At 37.1% G+C, this 20,169-nt stretch overlaps 1 long non-coding RNA gene across 1 annotated transcript in view; it reads right to left on the bottom strand.

Annotated features, from left to right (window-relative positions):
* Positions 1-20,169, bottom strand: part of LOC125614149 — a 177,524-nt gene that overhangs the window by 20,749 nt on the left and 136,606 nt on the right. The window contains exon 3 of the long non-coding RNA XR_007344793.1: positions 12,348-12,433. This is a non-coding gene — a long non-coding RNA (uncharacterized LOC125614149). The remainder of the gene's footprint in view (positions 1-12,347; positions 12,434-20,169) is intronic.

Raw genomic sequence — 20,169 nt, 5'->3', positions numbered from 1 at the left:
TGAAGAAGCAACAAGGGCATTTGGCGGTCGGATGATTTATATCTCATAGGCAGCTTCACATATTTTTAGAGTTATATCAGTGACTAAAACCACACAGTAAATACCTCCAGATTCAGAGTACTCTTAATTAAAAAAAAAAAAACACAAACCTTCAAATCTAAGAAATGTTTTCATGATTTCCATAAGACAAAATTGATTTTAATAACTAAATTACCCCCAAAGAGAGTCCTAATGAGTACCACAGATCCCCCTACATAGAAAGAATATCATTCTGCATTTTAAGAGCTTGTGAACATAAAGGTATATTATTTAATCATTTTTCATGTTAATCATTTTCCTCCTACGTTTCAGCAGTCTTCCATTTCCATAGCAAATGCATTTTGGTAGTGAAACCATATTTTCTCTGTTAAGAAATTTTGCTTTAAACAAAGCCTCACCCATAAAAGAAAAGATAAGCATCTAATTGGAGAACCTTGGGAGTTTCAAGTTAGAATTTTGATGGTGCGGCTTACTGCCTGCTTTGGCTGAGAATGTCTGGATGTCTGCACACAAGAGCAGACTCCTCTCTGCTTGTCGTGTTTTTAACTTTAATCTCTGCTATAAAAAAAAAATTGTATTGTTGGCCCTTGAAAAGCTTCTATTGTCAAAAGGGAATATAATAACCTCTCCTGCTTATTGGCCAGGTGTCCCGCAGTAACAACCCATGGTGATGGAGTGGCGCGTCGTCTCTGCAGCTATGCCTTGGTGATATCGCTGGGTTGCAGTCAAGACGCTAATGACCCTGGGTTAGAGCACGGCTGGGCCAAACACACCATCTCGCACAATGAAGCTGGGCTGAGGGGTAACTGCTGGGAAACTTGGGAAATACAATAAGCTTGATCTCTCATGTGGGAAAATCCATGGTGTTTAATAGCTTCATAAAGTGGCATGCTTTTGTCTCTGTATATAAAGTCCCCAGTAAATTCTTACATTACCGCCATTATAAAATGCAGCAACGGAAACGTTGAGCTGTGCTATTTGATCCCTGGTGGCAAAGGTTAGGAAGAACCAAAACTCATAATGACTTCCAAGAAAATACTATTAGAGTGTAATTTAAGAAGGCTTTGCGGCCATAATTTTCAGTGTGATGCAGAACGTGCTTTCGTGACATCCACACCCCCATCAAAATGGTAACGCTTCACAAGGAAAATTGACAAGAATAAAAAAGATGAAAGGTCAGTAGGGAAATGAAGAGTATAATCATTTGCGCCAATTGGCTCCGCTGCACGATTTCAAGAAAGGAGACCACATGTTGTTAGATATGATTCTCTGATAATGCAGAAGATTTCATTCTCCACTCTGAAAGGATACTGCTTTCTTTGTAACTGTAATTTCCATGTGTACCTTGAAGCCTGTGATTTGAGGCTGATACCAGCATTTCCATTTCATCATCATGGCTATTGCTCACATACGGTTGGTACTTATCTTGATTTGGAGCTCTGCTAGTGATTTATATGAAAGTTATTATCAGGATTTTCCCCACGTACAGTCCCCAACCCATGGGCATGTATTATTTCACTGTATGGAGGTGATAATCAGTGAGGAATTCAGCACAAAGTCTCATAAGGATGCTGTTATGATAAAACTAATAGGGAAATTCTCTGATATCCACTAATTGGGGCAGTAGGGTGTTACGGTTATCTAACTACCCAGCTTAAGATAGGATTAGCCCAAGTAGATTCATTTTCTGCTATATAAAATAGTACATACTTAATATTGAATAAAAATATGCAATAGATTTCATAAGTTTAAAAAAACACATTATATTTGAGAGGCTAGAACAGAGGTTGACCAACTTCATCTATAAAGAACCAGCTAGTCCTTTGTGGGCCATACAATTTCTATCTCAATTATTCAACTCAGCCACTATAGCACAAAAGCTGCTGCAGATAAAACATAATCAAATGGTATGGCTATATTTCAAGAAAACTTTTTTTAAAATAAATAGGTCACATGATAAATCAGCCTGAGTTGTCTATGGTTTACCAACTCCTGGTTTAAAACAGCCCTGTCTGTGACAAATATGATGTGAGACACATAGTTAAAACTAAATTTCCTAGTGGCCAATTAAAAAAAAAAACATTAAAAAGAAACAGATAAAATTCATTTCAATAATGTTTTATTTAATCCAATTTATCAAAAATATTACCAATTGAATACATAAGCAATACAGAAATTATTAATCTCTTTATACCATGTCTTTGGAATCTGGTGTGTAGTTTTTCTGTTGTTGGTTTTTGTTTGTTGGTTGTTGTTTTTTTTGTTTTTGTTTTTTTTTTTGTTGTTTTGTTTTGTTTTTGGTACTAGAGGATTGAATCCAGGGTCTTTGCATGCGAGGCAAACACCATACCACTGAGCTACATCCTCAGCCCCCCTCCCGCCCCAGTATATATTATACAATTACAGCACAACTTAGTGGTGATTAATCACATTTGAAGGGCTCAACAATGGTCACAAGGCTAATGCCTACTGTTTTGCACTGTGCAGATTTAGATGCTTTGCCACAGTCATAAATGGTTCCCTAAAATTAAGACTTTGTCTTCCACTTTGCTGATTGATGAAGTTAGAATTACTGGTGTGAGGTGCTGAGTGGACTCCTTCTCCAAAACTGAAAATTAGGACTCATTGTAAGGAAAATCATGAGGTAGTTACCAACTGTTGGCAAAACTACCTACTCCCCTGGGGAACATGCCAATAGGGGCCCTGTCAGTAGAATGAGCATCCCAACTCTTATTCCAGAAGATGCCAAAGAGGCCTTTATGATAGATATTGAAGGCTGAAGTCAAAAAGTGCTTATAGAAATTTTTGATATTTGTGTGAAAAAATGGAACTAGACCCATACCTTTCACCTGTTACAAAAATCAAACTGAATTAAAGACAGAAATGATTAAAGACCTGAAATGATGACACTACAATAGGAATACATAGGAGAAATGCTTTGGGACATTGGAACAGGCAATGGATAACACCCTGAAAGCATAAGAAACAAAAGCAAAAATAGACACATGAGATTACATGAAACAAAAAAGTTTCTGCACAATGAAGCAAACAATCATCAAAGTGAAGAGACAACCTATAGAATGGGAGAAAATATTTGCCAACTATACTTCTGATAAGGGATTAATATTCAGAATATACAAGGAACTCCAAAAACTCAATAGCAAAAACAAATAGCTTTATTAAAAACGGGCAATAGACCTAAACAGACATTTCTCAAAAGAAGACACAAATGCAGCTAACAGGTACATGAAAAAACGTTCAACATCACTAATGATCAAGGAAATGTAAATCAAAACTACAATGAGATACCACTTCACCCCAGTAAGACTAGGATCAAAAAAAAACTAAAGGTAACAGGCACTCAATAGGTATGGGAAATTGGAGGCCTGCAATAATTATAAAGGCCTGAGAAATCTAAACCATTATAAAGAAAATTTTCTATATAAATGAAAGTTATGGCATTAAAGATGAAATGATTTGAGATTGCATTACAGTTTAGGAAAAGAGAAAAGCAGCCACTGATATTCTGGAGCTGGTGGGCACCCACAGCTGGGTCTGGGTGTTTTCCTGTTGAACAAGAGCATTTCATCAAGCATCAACTTTAAAGGCCACTCTGTGGCTGTGATGGAATAAGACAAAACCCAGACTCCTCCATAACCACATTTGAACAGACAAAACACACTGTCCAAGTCACAAAATACAAAATATCCCCTCTCCTGGTTAATATAAGTGACAACTGCTCCTTTCAGCTTCAGCCTTGTTCTCATCTTTCCTCCTAGGTAAGATTTCCTGAGATACCAGATCACAGAATTGCTCCTGCTCCTTGAGATCATTTGATTTAGAACAAGTCCCACTCCTTTACACCTTCCCCAAAGACACTTATGTAACTTCAGATATTATCATAAGTATGTCAGACACCCCTAAGACCACTCCCAAATTTGGTGATTTACTAGAAAAGTTCACAAGACTCAGCATATAGTGATTGTCACAGTAAAAAGATACATTGAAATCAGCAAAGGTAAAAGGTATGTGGGCAAAGTTTAGGAAAAAACAGGCCTAAGCTTCCAGAATCTTCTCCCAGTGGAGTTACACAGAATGTGCTTAATTTCTCCAGCACTGAGTTATGATAACAGTGTGCAATACTGTCATCAGGCATGCTCCTTAGAGATGTAGTGCCCAATGTTTTACTGGGGGCCAGTCATATAGCCAGCTTCTGCCTAGCACAGGCCAAATTTCAGACTCTCAGAAGGAAAGCAGGTGCTCCACATAAACCACATTATTTGCACAGTTTAAGCACAAGGAGCTATTCTTACCAGTTATGGAATGGTGGGACTATTCCCAGATTGCAAGATCTCTGATAGAGGCCAAGGGCTAACCTTGTAGCAGGCTTTTGAAAGGATAGCAGTCTCCAACTTGCTATAGTAGCTCTTTTCTATACAGGAAGTCTTTTCCAGCACCCTCATCCTGAGACACTCCACGACTTCACAAAGTGTGTATTCCTTGCTGCAAGGACTAAAAAATCCAACTTCTTCAGCAAAAGTAGGTTCTTAAGGGTCTTTGGCTAGAGGGCATTTGTCCTGTCCAGAGTCAGTAGGCAGGGAGCTCTACCAGGAAAATCCAGACATCATCTTGATCTGTCCTTTAGTACCCTTAGAAGCCCCTTCAGGAGCCGGACAATAAATCTGACCAGTCAGCAAGACCACAGACGGCAGGCAGTACAATGTCAAGAAGTAAAGCAAGATGAGGCCACCCTGTGGCTGTGAATATGTATCACAAGCTCTCACACAATGTATACATTCGCCAAGAACCTACTGTGGATAGGATACTGCCCAGTCTGGGGTGGGGTAGGGGTGAAGGTCTTAGGTTTTTTTCCCCTGCAGTGAGGGGAATAAGGTATTGGTTTTATAATCAGATAAATAATAATGGATTTAAAGAGTCATGATATACTAGATTCACATGGCAATGACTCAAATATCTAGTTGAGTAAGGGAGCTTGGGAAGCTAGGTAACTCAATGTGATGACCTTGACCTTCATGGCTACTTCCTGAGGTAGTCATTTTTTCTGGATAACTGGGTGTCCAGAAAGAGAATTCACTTACCCCAGGCCACACAGTGGGTGGGAGAGCTGGAATTTGATCCTGGAGTCATTTGACTAAAATTCCCATGCTTTGGGAATTTTCATCAGTCCTTAAGTTATGTGGCTCCTGCCATGTCACATCAGAGAGGAAGTGAGTGATGAGAGTCAGGGAATAAAGGGAGAAAACACTAGATATTTGGGGAGGAATGTCCCAGGCAAGGTGCTTGGTTTCAAAGAACTGAAACACAACATTGGAGGAACTTAAAGAGAAGTGAAATTTATTTGGAATTTGCAAGCGTAGCTGATAGACTCTGTGGGAAAGTTACAGAAATAGGCCTAGGGGTGGTAGGCAGCAAGGGGGTGCTGGGTCACTGAGAGCAAAGCCTGGTATTTCCACCCCATTTATCTGATTTTCTTTAACCCTCTTCATAAGCATAGAGCAGAGCTCTGAGGGCTCTGAGGGCCATGGAGCAATGGAGCGCAGCCACTGCCCTCAAGGGCATTGCAAACTAACAAGGGAGCAGTAATCCTGTAAGAACAATAATAAAAGCAGTAGTCATGTAACTGTGCTCATAAAATGCTAATGGAAGTAACAAGAAAGGAGCAATTAGTCCCACAAGAGGGCCACAGGAGAGCTTTATGGAAGTGTCCATATTGCCTGAGAAATGTTCTATTTCCTCACCTTTTTGTGTTTCAATTCCCAAACCAGATTGGAAGTTACTCAAGCATTGGGAGTGCAATTTCTAATCACTTCACAGAAACGAACCCTTAGTGTGGTATGGGAATGTGTGTTGGTGTCCAGGGCAGACATCTTTAGTTTGATGATAGCCTGCTGGAATTCCCTAAGCAAGGGTGTCTCAATCTTCTACCCAATGGAGTTATGGAAGTCAACTATATTTGACACAACATATAAAGTTTATTCTTCATTGCTAGCTTAGGCACATTATAGAAAGAATAAAAGATTCCTGCCTTTGCTTACTGGCATTTCATTCATTTTTCTTAATGCAGTACCCATATTAGTAAAATACAAGTCTTTATTTGAGTGAATTATTTTCATTGATGATAGTAGTGTCCTTCAGAAGTTTAACTGAATTTGGTGGAATTATTTGAACTATGTCAAGAAAACTAGGGACTTTGGAGTATAGTCTGTAAGATGATTTAGTTAATCCATTTAATTATTTAAATCATCATGTTTCTGTTTTAAAATTCTTTCACTTTTAATTGTATGAAAAGTTCCCCTTGAAACTCAGATTCTTCATGCTATTTCATAAAGTATTATTTTAACTTTTGCAACAGGTAAAGCCCTTGTACTTAAATTGGTGAGAAGTGTTATTCACAACAGAGAACACTTGTCCTTCCCAAGTAGGAGGGAGGTTAGAATCCCTTGGGGAGCTTTTCTTACATATGTCCAGAGGAAATTCTGATTCCTCTATTTTCAGTGAAGACCCTTGCCAGAGATCCTTGTTGATTTAATGGGCAGGGGAGTGTTGACATCCTCCAAAGAAAAATAGGAATCTCTGGTATAGAGAAAGAGGTTAACTTGCAGCTCAGACAAAGTTTTTTAGTTCATATACCTTGTTGGCATGCCTGCCACAAGCTCCAGGTCTTGATCTTGGAATCAGGGTGTCAGGTGATAAGAACATCATCTCACCCCAGTAGTACTGATGACATGAAAGCAAAATTCTTACCATTTTAATAGTCAATCTCCATATATCCATCCCCCTCCATTCTAGAAAAATCATCCTATTTCTGACACCATAAATAAAATCCCAGCTTATATAAATTTTCTGAATGAGAGCTGAAGGAACCCCTAGCCTATCAGCTGCTCATTTACAAGCTGTCTCTGTGGATTTGCCGGTCTTCCCTACTTTTTATTTTTAATGGTTTTCCCTTCAGAGATTTACATTTCATAATCTTGTCCAGAATGCCAGATGAATACCTTCCTGTCCTGAAGCCTTTTTGCCTCAATTGTAACAGCTGATTCCAACCGTTGACTCTTTTTTTTTATTATTGCTTCTTTTTAGTTATACATGATGAAACTGCCCATCTGTGAGGCTTTTAACTAGTAGTAAATGATAATGTAAAATAAATTATTTCCCACTGTTTCAAATACTCTAAAACTCTAAATACTCTCAAATTATCAAAATGGATCCCATTAATATGATATCAGTGTTAGATCCTAAATTTTTGTATGTTTTGTGTTTTTTCAACAGACTATATATTTTTTCCTTTTTAAAAAAATTATTTGTTTTAATTAGTTACACATGACAGTACAATGATCTTGACATATCACACATTTGAAACAAATGGGGTATACTCCTTTTTCTGAGTGTACAGGTTGCTGAATCACATTGGTCGTACAGTCACGTATATACATACAGCAATAGTAGTGTCTATTTTATTCTGCTGTCCTTCCGGCTATATTTTTTAGACCAGTATTAGGTTCACAGCAAGTTGAGTAGAAGGCACAGAGATTTTCAAAGTACCTACTGCCCCCATTCATGCATAGCCTGCCTCATCAATATCTCCATCACAGGGGTACATATTTGATCAACATACATTGACACATAATTATCACCCAGTCTACTATGTACACTATGACTCAGGCTTTGGACAAATGTGCCTAAGGACATATATCCACCATTATAGTATCCAATGGTTGTCAGTGGATTTTTTATTTTTTCTATCCTCCTTTTATGTGATTACTGAGTATGATTATCTGAGCTAATCTATCTGTCTCCCTCGGTCTAGCTCTAGCTTTTCCTGGCAACATTTGTTTTGTTTAGTTACCTATATCTAGCCTTTTCTACCGGAGATGGGGAGAAAGATACAAATGATACTTTATAAATAAGGGACTTGCTTATTAAAACTGTAGAATAACCTTTTAAATCAGTACCCTTTGTGCAATAAAATACAATGAAGCATTTTGTATCTCTTGTTATCCTTAGTTTGTATTATGACTTCCTTTTGCACACTTTATATTAATTGTTCCTCTTTATAGTATTCATCATGGACTCATAGCCTTCCACAGACTTAAATTCCTAGTAAAAACAAATGTTTCAAACCCATCTGTTTTTTTTTTCTCCAGCAAGATATAAAATCAGATAGAAAAATTCTCTTTTAATGAACAATAGAATTGGAAAAACCACATCTGGGTTTGGGGTTCATATTAAAGAGTTCTATATGTGTATAAGCAGTTGGCTTCCAGATCACCTTGGTGATGGAGCTGGAAAGATTCTTTATTTAAGGATATGACTTCATATGGTTATTTCCACTTTAATGCTAAAACTAATAAATTCCTTTTCTAAATTTGTTTGCATCTAAATTTTTAATGTTTATTTGATATACAGCATAACAACTTAAACTTCTAACTCCTTTCTCAGACTGTAATCATATCACTTCTCTCTAGAATTCTCCACATGTCTATTTGTCTACCATTTCATAATCATTCTTTTGATCTGTATGTGTCTATTGAGAATTGTAATGTCTGTTTCACTGGGTTGTTTGATGGACTCAATGAGATCATGTAAATTTCATTTTTTTATCTAGCATACTCATGCATAAAACTAGCCACATGGCTTTCAAAAGTGTAAAAATAGGAAGACATATTCTGGTTGTAGTGGAATATTTTTAGATCTACTAATAGCCAGTCCTATATGTAATCATGTTTCTCATTGTTCATATGTATATATTAGGCCATAAATACATAATGAGAAATGAAACTTGGATTGTTGAAATATACTCAGTAGCACATTTAAAAAAAAAAACAAGTAACAAGTTCTATGTTCTTAGGCCAGGTGGACAAAATGAACTCTAAAGTTATTTTCAGTCTTAACCATCTGTGATTTTAGGGTTGCAGATTTGCATCTGTTTCAAGAGAAAAATATTTCATAGTTGAAAAGTATATTTTAAGAAAGTGACCACAAAGGAAATGAGGAGAATAGATAAAACTCTAGAAAATCTGCGGGTGCTTCTTATAAAGATTGGAGAAGCCTTATCTAGATGTACAGGTAACAATGAGATGACCTATCAAAACTTTGTTTAGCCTGAATTTTACTTGAAAAATTTTTAACTCTATGCTTTAAAACGATGCACAATAAATGTAATATACCACATTAAAATAGTGAAGGAAAAAAACTACATCCTTATCTCATTGATGCAGCATTTGACAAATTGACACATACTTTTATGATAAAACTGTTTAACAAACCAGGAATAGAAAGAAAGTACAACATAATTAAGGTCATATACGAAAATCCAACAACTAATAACATACTTAATGGCAAGAGACTGAAAACTTTTCCTCTAAGATCAGAAACAAGCATGCCAAATTTTGCTACTTCTATTTAACATAGTACCAGAAGTCCTAGTCACAGGAATTAGGCAAGAAAAAGAAATAGAAAGCATTCAAATTGGAAAAGAGGTAAACTTATCTCTGTTCAGATTATATGATCTCTTATGCAGGAAACCCTAGAGATTACAAGTGTGCATGTGTCACACACACACAAACACACACACACATATATATATATATATATATATATATATANTATATATATATATATATATCAGCACTTATTTAAAAAGAAGCTCAGCAAAGTTGTTCAGTAATCTACACACAAAACAGTTGGGTTTCTAGGTACTGACAATTAACAATATGAAAAGGAAATTTAAAAGACTTTTATTTCCAAAAGCATCAAAAATACTTAAGAGTAAACTTAATCAAGGAGGTGAAAGACTCATACCCTAAAAACTATAATACATTGCTGGAAGTAATCAAGGAGTTCACAAATACATGGAAAGACACCTATGTTCAAGGATTGGAAGACTTAGTATTGTTAAGATGTCTGTACTACCTAAAGTGATTTACATATTCAATGCTAACAATATTGAAATCCCAATAATGCTTTCTGTAGAAATAGAAAAATTTCTCCTAAAATCAATATGGAATCTCACGGGATACTGAATAGTCAAAATAATCTTAAGAACAAACAAAGTTAAAAGTCTTGTGCTTCCAGTTTTCAAAACTTATTGCAAAACATCAATAATCAAAATAGTGTGGAACTGGCATAAGTTAGATATGTAGCTCAATCAAACAGAACAGAATAAAGATTCCCAGATATAAACCTTCATATATATGGTCAAATGATATCCAGCAAAGGTGCCAAGACCATTCATGTGTTTTTTTCTACACATAGTGTTTGGAAAATTACATATCTGTATGCAAAAGAATTAGGTTGGCTCCTCATACAATATACAAAAATTAAATCAGAATGGATTAAAGAACTTTAAACATAAGAGTTAAAACTATAAAATTCCTAGAAGAAAATAGTGGGAAATCTCCAGTACATTAAATTTGACAATGATTTCTTGGATATGACACTAAAAGCACAGACAACAACAACAACAACAAAATTAGACTACATCAAATTTTTAAATTTTAGCACATCAAAGAGCAACTATAACAAAGTAAAAAAGCAACCCATAGAATGGGAGAAAATGTTTGCAAACAACATATCAGATAAGGGTTAATATTGAGAAGAAATAAAGAATACCTACAACTCAACAATTAACATCAAACAACCCAATTTAAAGAAGCAATAAATATCAAATATATATTCCTCCAAAAAAGATATGCAAATGACCAATAAACACATGAAAAGACATTCAACATAATTCAGGAAATGCAAATCAAAACCAAAATAAGATAATGTCTCATACCCTTTAAGTTGTAAGGCTATCATCTTAAGAAGAAGAAATTTTTTAAAACACAGAAAATAAGTGTTGGCAAGAATGTGAAGTTAGAACTCTGGTGTACTGTTGGTGAGAATGTAAAATTGCACAACTGCCAAGGAAAGCAGTACAGCACTTCCTTAAAAAACCAAAACCAGAATTGCTATATGTTCCAGCAAGTCTGCTTCTGGGTATGTACTCAAAAGAATTGAAATCATGGACTTGAACAAATATTTGTACACTTCATGTTCATAGTAGTATTATTCACAATAGCTAAAAGATAGGAGCAATATACTTATCCATTGATGAATGAATGCATAAACAATATGTGGGATTGTGTGCAGGAATCCAAACAATTTGAAAAGGCCAAATTAATTCTGGATAAATTTGGAGAACTATTTGATCAGGACTTCTTAAGCTGGGGTTTAGGAAAGACTTAAGATCTTTGCAATTTGATGCACATTTAAATGTATAGATATAATTTTTTCCCCTAAAGTGCATGGTTTAATTCAGTTTCTCAAAGGACCAAGACATTGTATTGTTTGTGGATGCTTGAAAGCATTGTGACATTTTGCTTTGACTAACATGTAATAACTAAGCTGACAAAGGAGCTGAGAAATCAGGTGAGGAGGAGAAGATGAAAGCAGACCCAAGTTAAGACAAACTAACATGGAATCCCTTGGGTCCCTTACTGATGTTTAGTCCTATTCTCAAAGTTCTGCTGCTTTTGGAAATGCAAACACATACCCTGCTTTCATACTAAGCCCATGTGTATGTGATTATCATACATTCACTGGGAAAAGATCCCCATTGTTTTGGGTTTTATTTCATTTTTCCTGATTATAATTAGTTTGGGCTTATTATTTAGGGATTATGAAATGGATTTTTCACATTGCTGCTATATAAAAAGGAAGCATCTAACTCTTAATCATGTAGATATATTGATAATAGTTTGGAGGTCTTTGGTAATGGTTTTCAAATTGTCTTTGGATAAGACTATAACAAGGTGTTTTAGGGGGCTGGGATTGTGGCTCGGTGGTAGAGCACTCACCTAGCACATGTGAGGCACCGGTTTTGATCCTCAACACCACATAAAAATAAATAAATAAAATAAAGGTGTTTTAGGAATTCACAAGAAGGAAAGAAGAGGCCAATCTGGGTCTCTCCAGATTCCAAATCACACTCAAACAAAGTTTTGCTTCACTTATTTTACACACACACACACACACACACACACACACACATTCCTCTAAAACATGAAAACTTCTGAATTATACAAACTCCTCTAACCATTAATTTGTATTATCAGTAGATACCAGATTATGGTGTAGTAACGAGCAGCTTCCTCCAAGTCTTAGCTCTTCACCCCAAATGGAATTTACATGTCCAAAACAAGTTTTCAAGGGTCTCTTTTCATTGTAGTCACTCAAGAAATCAGGCTGATGGAAAATCCATTTGGACAGGGCAGGTAAGCATAAATGCTAAATTATATACTCACATTTTAAAGTTTCTCCACACATCATTTTTAATAGATGCAAGTCATCTGTCCACATCTACCATCAGTTAGGAGTGAAATCCTATGGCCTGACAGGAAAGAAATGAGAATAGCATATTCATGATGACTTTAATAACCACTCTAATATTTATTTAAGCTATAATCACAGAGAAATGTTCCATAAAAACATTAATAGGAGGATACTTAAAGTTCTATTTGGTATTATCTAGTCTCAAAAGATGAGGAAAGTCTATAGAGGAAATTTTCTACAAAATAGTATTTTGATTCTCTTTCTTTGAAGAAGAGAGGTTAAGTTAAATTAATATTTAGCATTCAGGCAATGAGTATATTCCACATCAGTGATAGCTTTGTACTAGTCAGTATAACCTAGTCAGAAGTCTACTCTGTATTGGTCAATTTGTTTCCTTGGGTTAGATAAAGTAGCTGAGCCACAGTAGACTCATCCTTTTACCTTGTATTCCTCTGGATGGCTTGGGGGGGGGAAGTAAGCCAAGGAAAGGACAAAATCTGGAGCTAAGGGAGGGAGGGGCCAGGAAGAAGCATCTACTCCTGTAATAGACAGAAGTTGGGGGCGGGGTGTGAAAAGCAGCAAAAGTCTGAAGCCATAGCCTCCGGAACTAATATGTTACACCCATCATGTTCACGTTTCCCTGAATCAATTCTCTGTTTTTCTCATACAGGAAAAATTTTGACAGATCCTCATAGTCCAGTCATGGAATATGAAAGGGGATTAGTACCTCACTATGGTAAGCCAGATTCTGAAGAACAGAGAAACTCATCCACTAAGAATCTTATCATGGAGCTAAAGTGGGAGCCAAATAACAGCTCCCACCTTTTTTTTAGTGCTTTGTGTGTGGACAACATAATTTGGTAGGAACATGACATGTTGGGTGGTCTTGGTAGTACTTAAAGAGGTTAACATCCATTCGGTGGACTCTAGCACTTAAACATGGTATATGGAATACACGTAGTAGCCACTGCTCCTTCCAACAGTCCTTAGCTGTGGCTCCCTGTCCCCTTCCCTCCTAAAATATTATATTGTAGACTGCATTTCTACAACTTGATTGACTCAGCTTCTCATTAAAGACAGTTCACTAGAATACACTTGTGTCCTCTACCTCTTCCTGAAATCCTTTCCTTCACTCTCCTGACTGTAAAGACATTTGCAAAACAAAAGGCAGAAACTCAGGACAACAAAGAAAAGGAGAGGAGATAACAGGAACAGAATTTCTGCAGCTGGTGAGCAGATGGATATGCTAATTGATTTAGCAGGCCCAAGAAAGTGGGAACCTAAATCAGCAATGGAAAAAGCTAAGGAAAACCCAGTATTATGAGACCCCCAAAGGCTCAGGAATTGATTGGTCCAGGTACTGCAGCAAAAAGTGCAAATGTGGAGCTAATGGTAGAAGGGTTAGTGGAATGTTTATTTAAGAAATAGTTAAAACCCCAGATCCTCTGAGCACTCAGGATATAATGTTCACTAAGCCCAGAACAAAAAACGGATATTTATTCTTCAGAAAGGGAAAGAGAACCTCAAGTCTGGTAGATTTAGAGCAGCAATTCTCAACCCAGGGTGATTTTTCCCTTACAAGGGACATTTAACAATGTCTGGAGACATTTTTGGTTGTCCCAGTCAGACGAATGGATGTTACTGGCACCTGGTGAGTTAGAGGCCAAGGATGCTAAGCTTCCTACAATGCACAGCAGAGCCACGCAAAATGAAGAATCATTCTGCCCAAAATGTGTTTAGTGCCAAGGTTGTGAATCTCCAGGTTACAGCAAGGATTTCATGTTAAAAATAATGGAATTAATAACTTTATCTCTTTTAGATGCTGAGATGCCAACACTGTAACTTTGGCCACCTTCTCACACTCACAATGCTGGGACCTCAGCTTGCTCATGACAAATAGGAGTATAGGGGTCCTCTCAGAAAATCTTACTAGCATAGAGAAAAATATCTAAAGAGACTGACATCATAAGTTTCCCAATAAAACAAGCCAGACACATATCTCTCTAGAAGGAAGCCTACAGAAAACTCTACCATGTGCTTAGGGCTTCCTATCAGTCTGAGGGCTCCACTCTTATATACAAGCAGTTAAGGATTGCCAAACATTGGAGGGAAGAGGCATGCAATGTAAAGGACAGCATTAAAAAAAAAAACAGTTGGGGAAAAAGGAGGTTATGTAAGGAAAGGAAAAGTTCAAAGATGTTAATATCCTTGGAGAAATAACAGATGCTATTGTGTGGATGAAACAGGACAGATGCTATGAAAAGGAACACTTGGCAAATAAAATAACAGTGATTAGAAATTAAAAATAAAATAGCAGATATGAAAGACTGGACATGTTGGAAGGAAATATGAGACAAATCTGCCATGAAATAAATGTAAAAGAGAGAGTCAAGGAAAATGGAGGAAACATTAAAAGGGTGGTCCCAAACATAAAATTCAAAATATAGAAGTGGCAAAGCAGAGACAATTGAAAATGGGCAGTTAGAAATTATTGGATAAATAATCCAAGAAAATTCTCTAGAAATGAGAGATGTGATTTTCCAATTTGAAAGGCTTCCCCACAATGTATCAGGTACAAAGGGAACAACATTTGACAGAACAAAAGCATACCATGATATCTCATCATGAAATGTGAGACCAGTAAGCACCAAAAGATGGGCAAAGTATTCAGCTGGAGGAGAAAGAGTGATTTCACTCAAAGGATCAGAAACCAGAATGATAATGGATTTACCAATAGCAACACTCAAAATAAAAGAAAGTAAAATAATGTCTTCTAATTTCTAAAGGAAATGACATACAGCATGGAATTCCATAGAATGATAAAGCTATCAATAATGGGCAAAGACAGCTTCTGCCAGGCAGTGTCTTGAAATACCTACATTCCATGCATGGGTTCTCAGGAATCCCCAAGGGATGCACTTCACCTAACAGGGTGTAAAAAAGAAGGAGAACACAGAGGAAACAGGAGAGCCAAGGCAAGGGGTGGAGGGAATCCCAAGGTATTCAGAAAGGGAGACATGAGGGTGATGGAGAGACAAAGGAAGCACCAACTCTGGATAGATTTCTCCAAGAGGATGAAGCAGATAGAATTCCTGATGTGTTTGAATATAACACAAAGAGAGATATGCAACAAGGGTAGTATTTGAGAACACATCATATGTATGTGTAAAGAACTAAGCTAACCAGAAAACAAAATGACCATTTCTATCTCCAGAGAGAACAAACAGCTAAGCCAGCATTGCCATCTCTGTATCATGCAAAGTTAGAATCACGATCTGACCACAGTTCCAGAATGAGGCCATTCCAGGATGGAGGATAGGGCATGTATGTATGAATCGGGGGACAGTAAGGCAGTGACACGAAGAGAGCTGTTATTATCAGTCTCTGAAGTGGAAAGCTAATGGATAATGCACAAAGTGGAAAATTAAGAAATAGTGGTATAAGTATGCTACCTAGAGGCATGAAGGTGACTTTTGAAAGAGTCAGTTGAGGGAGTAGAAAATAAAAGCTGGGAGAGTTCTGCTTTTCAATCAAATCTGTGGAAATATGTAACTTTTTAAAGTTACACAAAACCGGTGGAAAAATAATAGCTACCTTCCAAAAGAAAGGTAGTTGAGTGTGTATTTTGTATCAGACCCTAAATTATTTGGGGAACCCAATAATTAATAATATATAGTTCTTAAGCTCAAGAAATGCACTCCCAAAGGAGGTAAGATGCAAATAAACAGCCACAGTGTGAAGAATTAAAAAAAAATGGAGTAACTACTTCCTCTTCCCTCACTGGGGTAGTAAGGGTAGGGCTAGCCTGACAGCTGCATTGGAAAAGGCATGTTTTAGCAGGAAGGATGAGTTGGGGCAAAGATCAAGTGAAGAGTATATAGGTTGGGGAGAGCTACACAGGCTGAAGAGCACTCAAATTCGGTCATGAGATGGATGTCCTTTCCCTTCAACATTACCAACATTCACCATCTCAAATTTATGACTAACATGGACTGTCACCCAGAATTATTCAGTAAGGTGATTTAAACTGAATTTATGGGCTTGGGACTGAGTTGGTGGTTCTCAAACTGGCCATCAGGAAACCAAGAAATAAATAGCTGGGGGTATAACTCAATGGTCAAGCACATGCTTAGCATGTGCAAAGCCCTGGGTTCAATCCACAGCACTAAAAAAAGAAGAGGAGGAGGAGGATAAGGGGAAGAGGAAGAAGAGGAGGAAGAGGAAAAAAAGAAGAAAGAGGAGGAGGAGAAGGAGGAAAAGGAGGAGAAGAAGGAAGAGAACAAGAGAAAAATAAATGAAAAAAGAAATAAATGCTGGAAGAGAAATCAACAAATTTCTAAGTCTCAACCTTGACTCTGCAGATCCAAGATAAAGGTGGGTCATGCTCCTGCCTGCTTCATTTTGATACATAGAAGATTCCAATTCTAAGGCCCTGCTCATCCCAGAATCAACACAAATACATTTACCTAACCTACATAGAGACATTTCTTCATGAAGTGGTTTTTGGAATTTTGGATAGTTTTTCCTGAAATCACATGTTTCCCTGAAAATCAAATTCACAGTTGCTTTTTTTCTTTTTCACGTGACATAGGTTACACATTCCAGGTAAGAGAACTTGCCAAAATTTGCTCTCTTTTTCTAGGTTGATCCTAAAGTTACAGGTAATGGAAAATGGAAGATAACAAAAGCTAAAAACAGAGAAAGAGTCTTCCTTTCTATATTTTGTCAAAATAAGTATGTGCTTTACTTTGTATTCTAAAAGTAGCATAAACATTGGAATGAATCTCCAATACTACAGAAGAGCATGAAATAGGTAGAAATAGAGAAGTGCCAATAAACCACCTCAGAGACCAACAACAACAGGAAACATGTATATGGTTTCAGATACTTCTATGAGCATGTGGGTATATTTTAAAAACAAAACTGAAAGAATGTAATATATTCTGTTCAGATACCTGTTTGTTTTTGGTTTTTCCAGAGCAAACATTTTTCTCCATCAATTCAATCCTGGGTTTTTGACACAGAAAATATGTAAAATATACATGAAAAAATAAAATATGTATTTTCTTAAGTGATAAAAATTTTTAAATTTTCTCCTTATTTATCTGATCATTGTAGCATTATGCTACATATTATGCTCCATAATATGTGGAAGGATGGTGTAATGGCAGTTCCTTAGTGGAAATAAAATAACTTTAACTTTACCTCTGGCTTAAACAGTTGGAAGGTTTGGATTAAAAGAAATTGTTTGTTAAATAAGTTTTGGGAGGGGAACAGTCCAATCTTGAAGACAAGGGTTTAGGTCTTTCATTTTCCCTGTTCTACTGACTCTGTGCCAGTCACTTAATTTGACTGCTCTCATGTGTATAAAGGGACAGGAATTAACCCACTTTGAATAGCTGTTGTATGGGAATTTCCCTGTCTGCAACTCTGGCCTGGGCCTAAAGCTGAAGACAATAGTTGATGCTGGACTCTCCATGAGATTTGTTAAGTGATTTGAGACTGACCCTATGGCCCCATGCATTGCTTACCACCTGACTAAACATGGAAGGAGTTTGGGAGAAAAATAGATCATTTCCTTATGAAACCCTATGTCATTCAGTTCAGTGCTCCTCAAACAATGTTCTTGCTAAAATACAGATTCAGATTGAGGAAGTCTGGGACTAGGATTCTGTCATTCTATGAAGTTCCCAGGGGATGCTTATACAAGTGGTTCATGGAGTACATATTGAATAGCAAGAATATAGATCAAAGGTCAGCAAATAGTCTATTTCTATGAGTAAAGTGGTTTTTTTTTTACAAATAAATTTTTATTGGAACACAGACTTATTTGTTCTTGAATGTGTTATTGATGGCTGCTCTCATGCTACAGCATGAAATTGAGTGGTCATGGCAAAGACTGTATAACCTGCAAAGCTGAAAACATTTATAATCAGTTCCTTTACAGTAAAAGTTCACCAATTCTTGGATTAGACCACTAAGTTACTCACTTATACAATCATACAAATCTGTTGAACATCTGATGTGGTGATGGTGTGAAAGTGTTTTGAAATCCCACAAAAAAATCTTACACTTATTTCATGGTAAGGTTCTGCAATCCCAAATATTGTGTTTGTAAAAGGATTTGACAAAAGGAAAAGAAATAACTCAGAGGACTTAGAAAAATATGGTTAAATATGGAACCAATCATTGGCTAGAAGAGTCCCCTTAGCACCATTAGAGATCAAGAAGAGAATGATGATAATGATGATTGACATAGATAAATCAGTAATCACAAATGTCTTGGTGATCCAACCAAAAATGCTGACCCAATCAAGATGGTGGTCCAACCAAGATTATGGATCTGCCTATCTTCTCTTATTAGTACCTTCTCTCCCCAATTTCCACTCAAGACAGTCATTTTGGAAACTAAAGCTTCTTTAATGTTGAGGGGAGATTTGGATGAGTCTAACTTTCTCCACTGGGCTCAGGCCTCAGCAGTCATGAGCTCCCACACCCAAGATGGTCATGTTCCCTCCCTCCCTCCCTCTCATCCTGGGGGTTAATCCCAGGGGAATGGAACTTTACCACTGAGCCACATCTCCAGTTATTTTTATTTTTTATGTTAAGACGGAGTCTCACTAAGTCTGTGAGAGTCTTGCAAAACTGCTGAGGTTGGCCTCAGCCTTGGCCTCCTGAGTAACTTTGATTATAGCTGTGCACCACCTTGGCCTCCTGAGTAACATTGATTACAGCTGTGCACCACCATACCTGGTTGTTTTACTTCTTGACTCCAGGATGAAATTCTTTCTCAAAACACCAGAAACCTAAACTGGAGGTTTCCCAGGAGTTTGTCCATACAATTTCTCTGTCTTAAAATCTTCCTTTCACAACCCAAAGGCCCAGGGAGAGCCCCTGAGAACTCCTGTCTTTTCCTCTGTGGTCATTTGTTTGTTCCAAAGGACCTTTAAATTTCACACATCCTTAACATTTCCACCTGCACCAAACAGCTGCTTCTCTGGCCTACTCCTGATTTAAATCACAATTCTTTTAGTTGTTGTTGTTCTGGGGATTGAACTGGGCACTTAGCCACTGAGTCATATTCCCAGCCTTTTCTGTTTTTAAATATTGAGAAAGGGTCTTGCTAAGTTGCTAAGGCTGACCATGAACTTGTGATCCTCTTGCCTCAGCCTCCTAAATTGCTGGGAGTATAGGCACAAGCCACCACATCCAGCTTAAGCCACCATTGTTTCAACATGTATTTATGGAGCACCTACTGCATGCTGGGCACTGTCCCAGGTGCTGGAATTTCTGCTATGAACAGCCCAAAGCACTTGAATCTGCCTTCAGTGATCTTCCAGTGTCTGGGTCAGTTTAGTAGTCTCAGGGGATAATTTCGATTACAAAGATCTTCATCATAAAATATTTAAATAGAAATGATTTTATTTAGTTCAGCTGCACACAAGCTAATCTGGAGTTCCTCTAAATTGACATGTGATTTTGGGCAAGAGGTACTTTTTACAAAAAGAATATGCCAAAGTTGGAATGAAATACAATGCTAACAAAGCTGACTTAAGCAATGAATCAAGAGATAGGAGATGAGAATACAAATATAAATATGGAAGCCCAGTATGGTGGCACACACCTCTAATTCCAGGTACTTGGGAGGCTAAGGCAGGAGGATTGCAAGTTTGAGGTTGATCTGGGCAACTTAGTGAGACCCTGTCTCAAAATAAAAAATAAAAAGAGCTGGGAATATAGCTTAGTGGCAGAACATTCCTGGATTCTATAACCAGTACTTGGAATAATATATAT

The sequence above is a fragment of the Marmota marmota genome, unplaced genomic scaffold (genome assembly GCF_001458135.2).
Source record: "Marmota marmota marmota unplaced genomic scaffold, marMar, whole genome shotgun sequence".
In the NCBI taxonomy this organism is placed as follows: Eukaryota; Metazoa; Chordata; class Mammalia; order Rodentia; family Sciuridae; genus Marmota; species Marmota marmota.
Note: the sequence above shows the minus strand (reverse complement) of the source record. Positions and strands in the feature narration are given on the sequence as shown.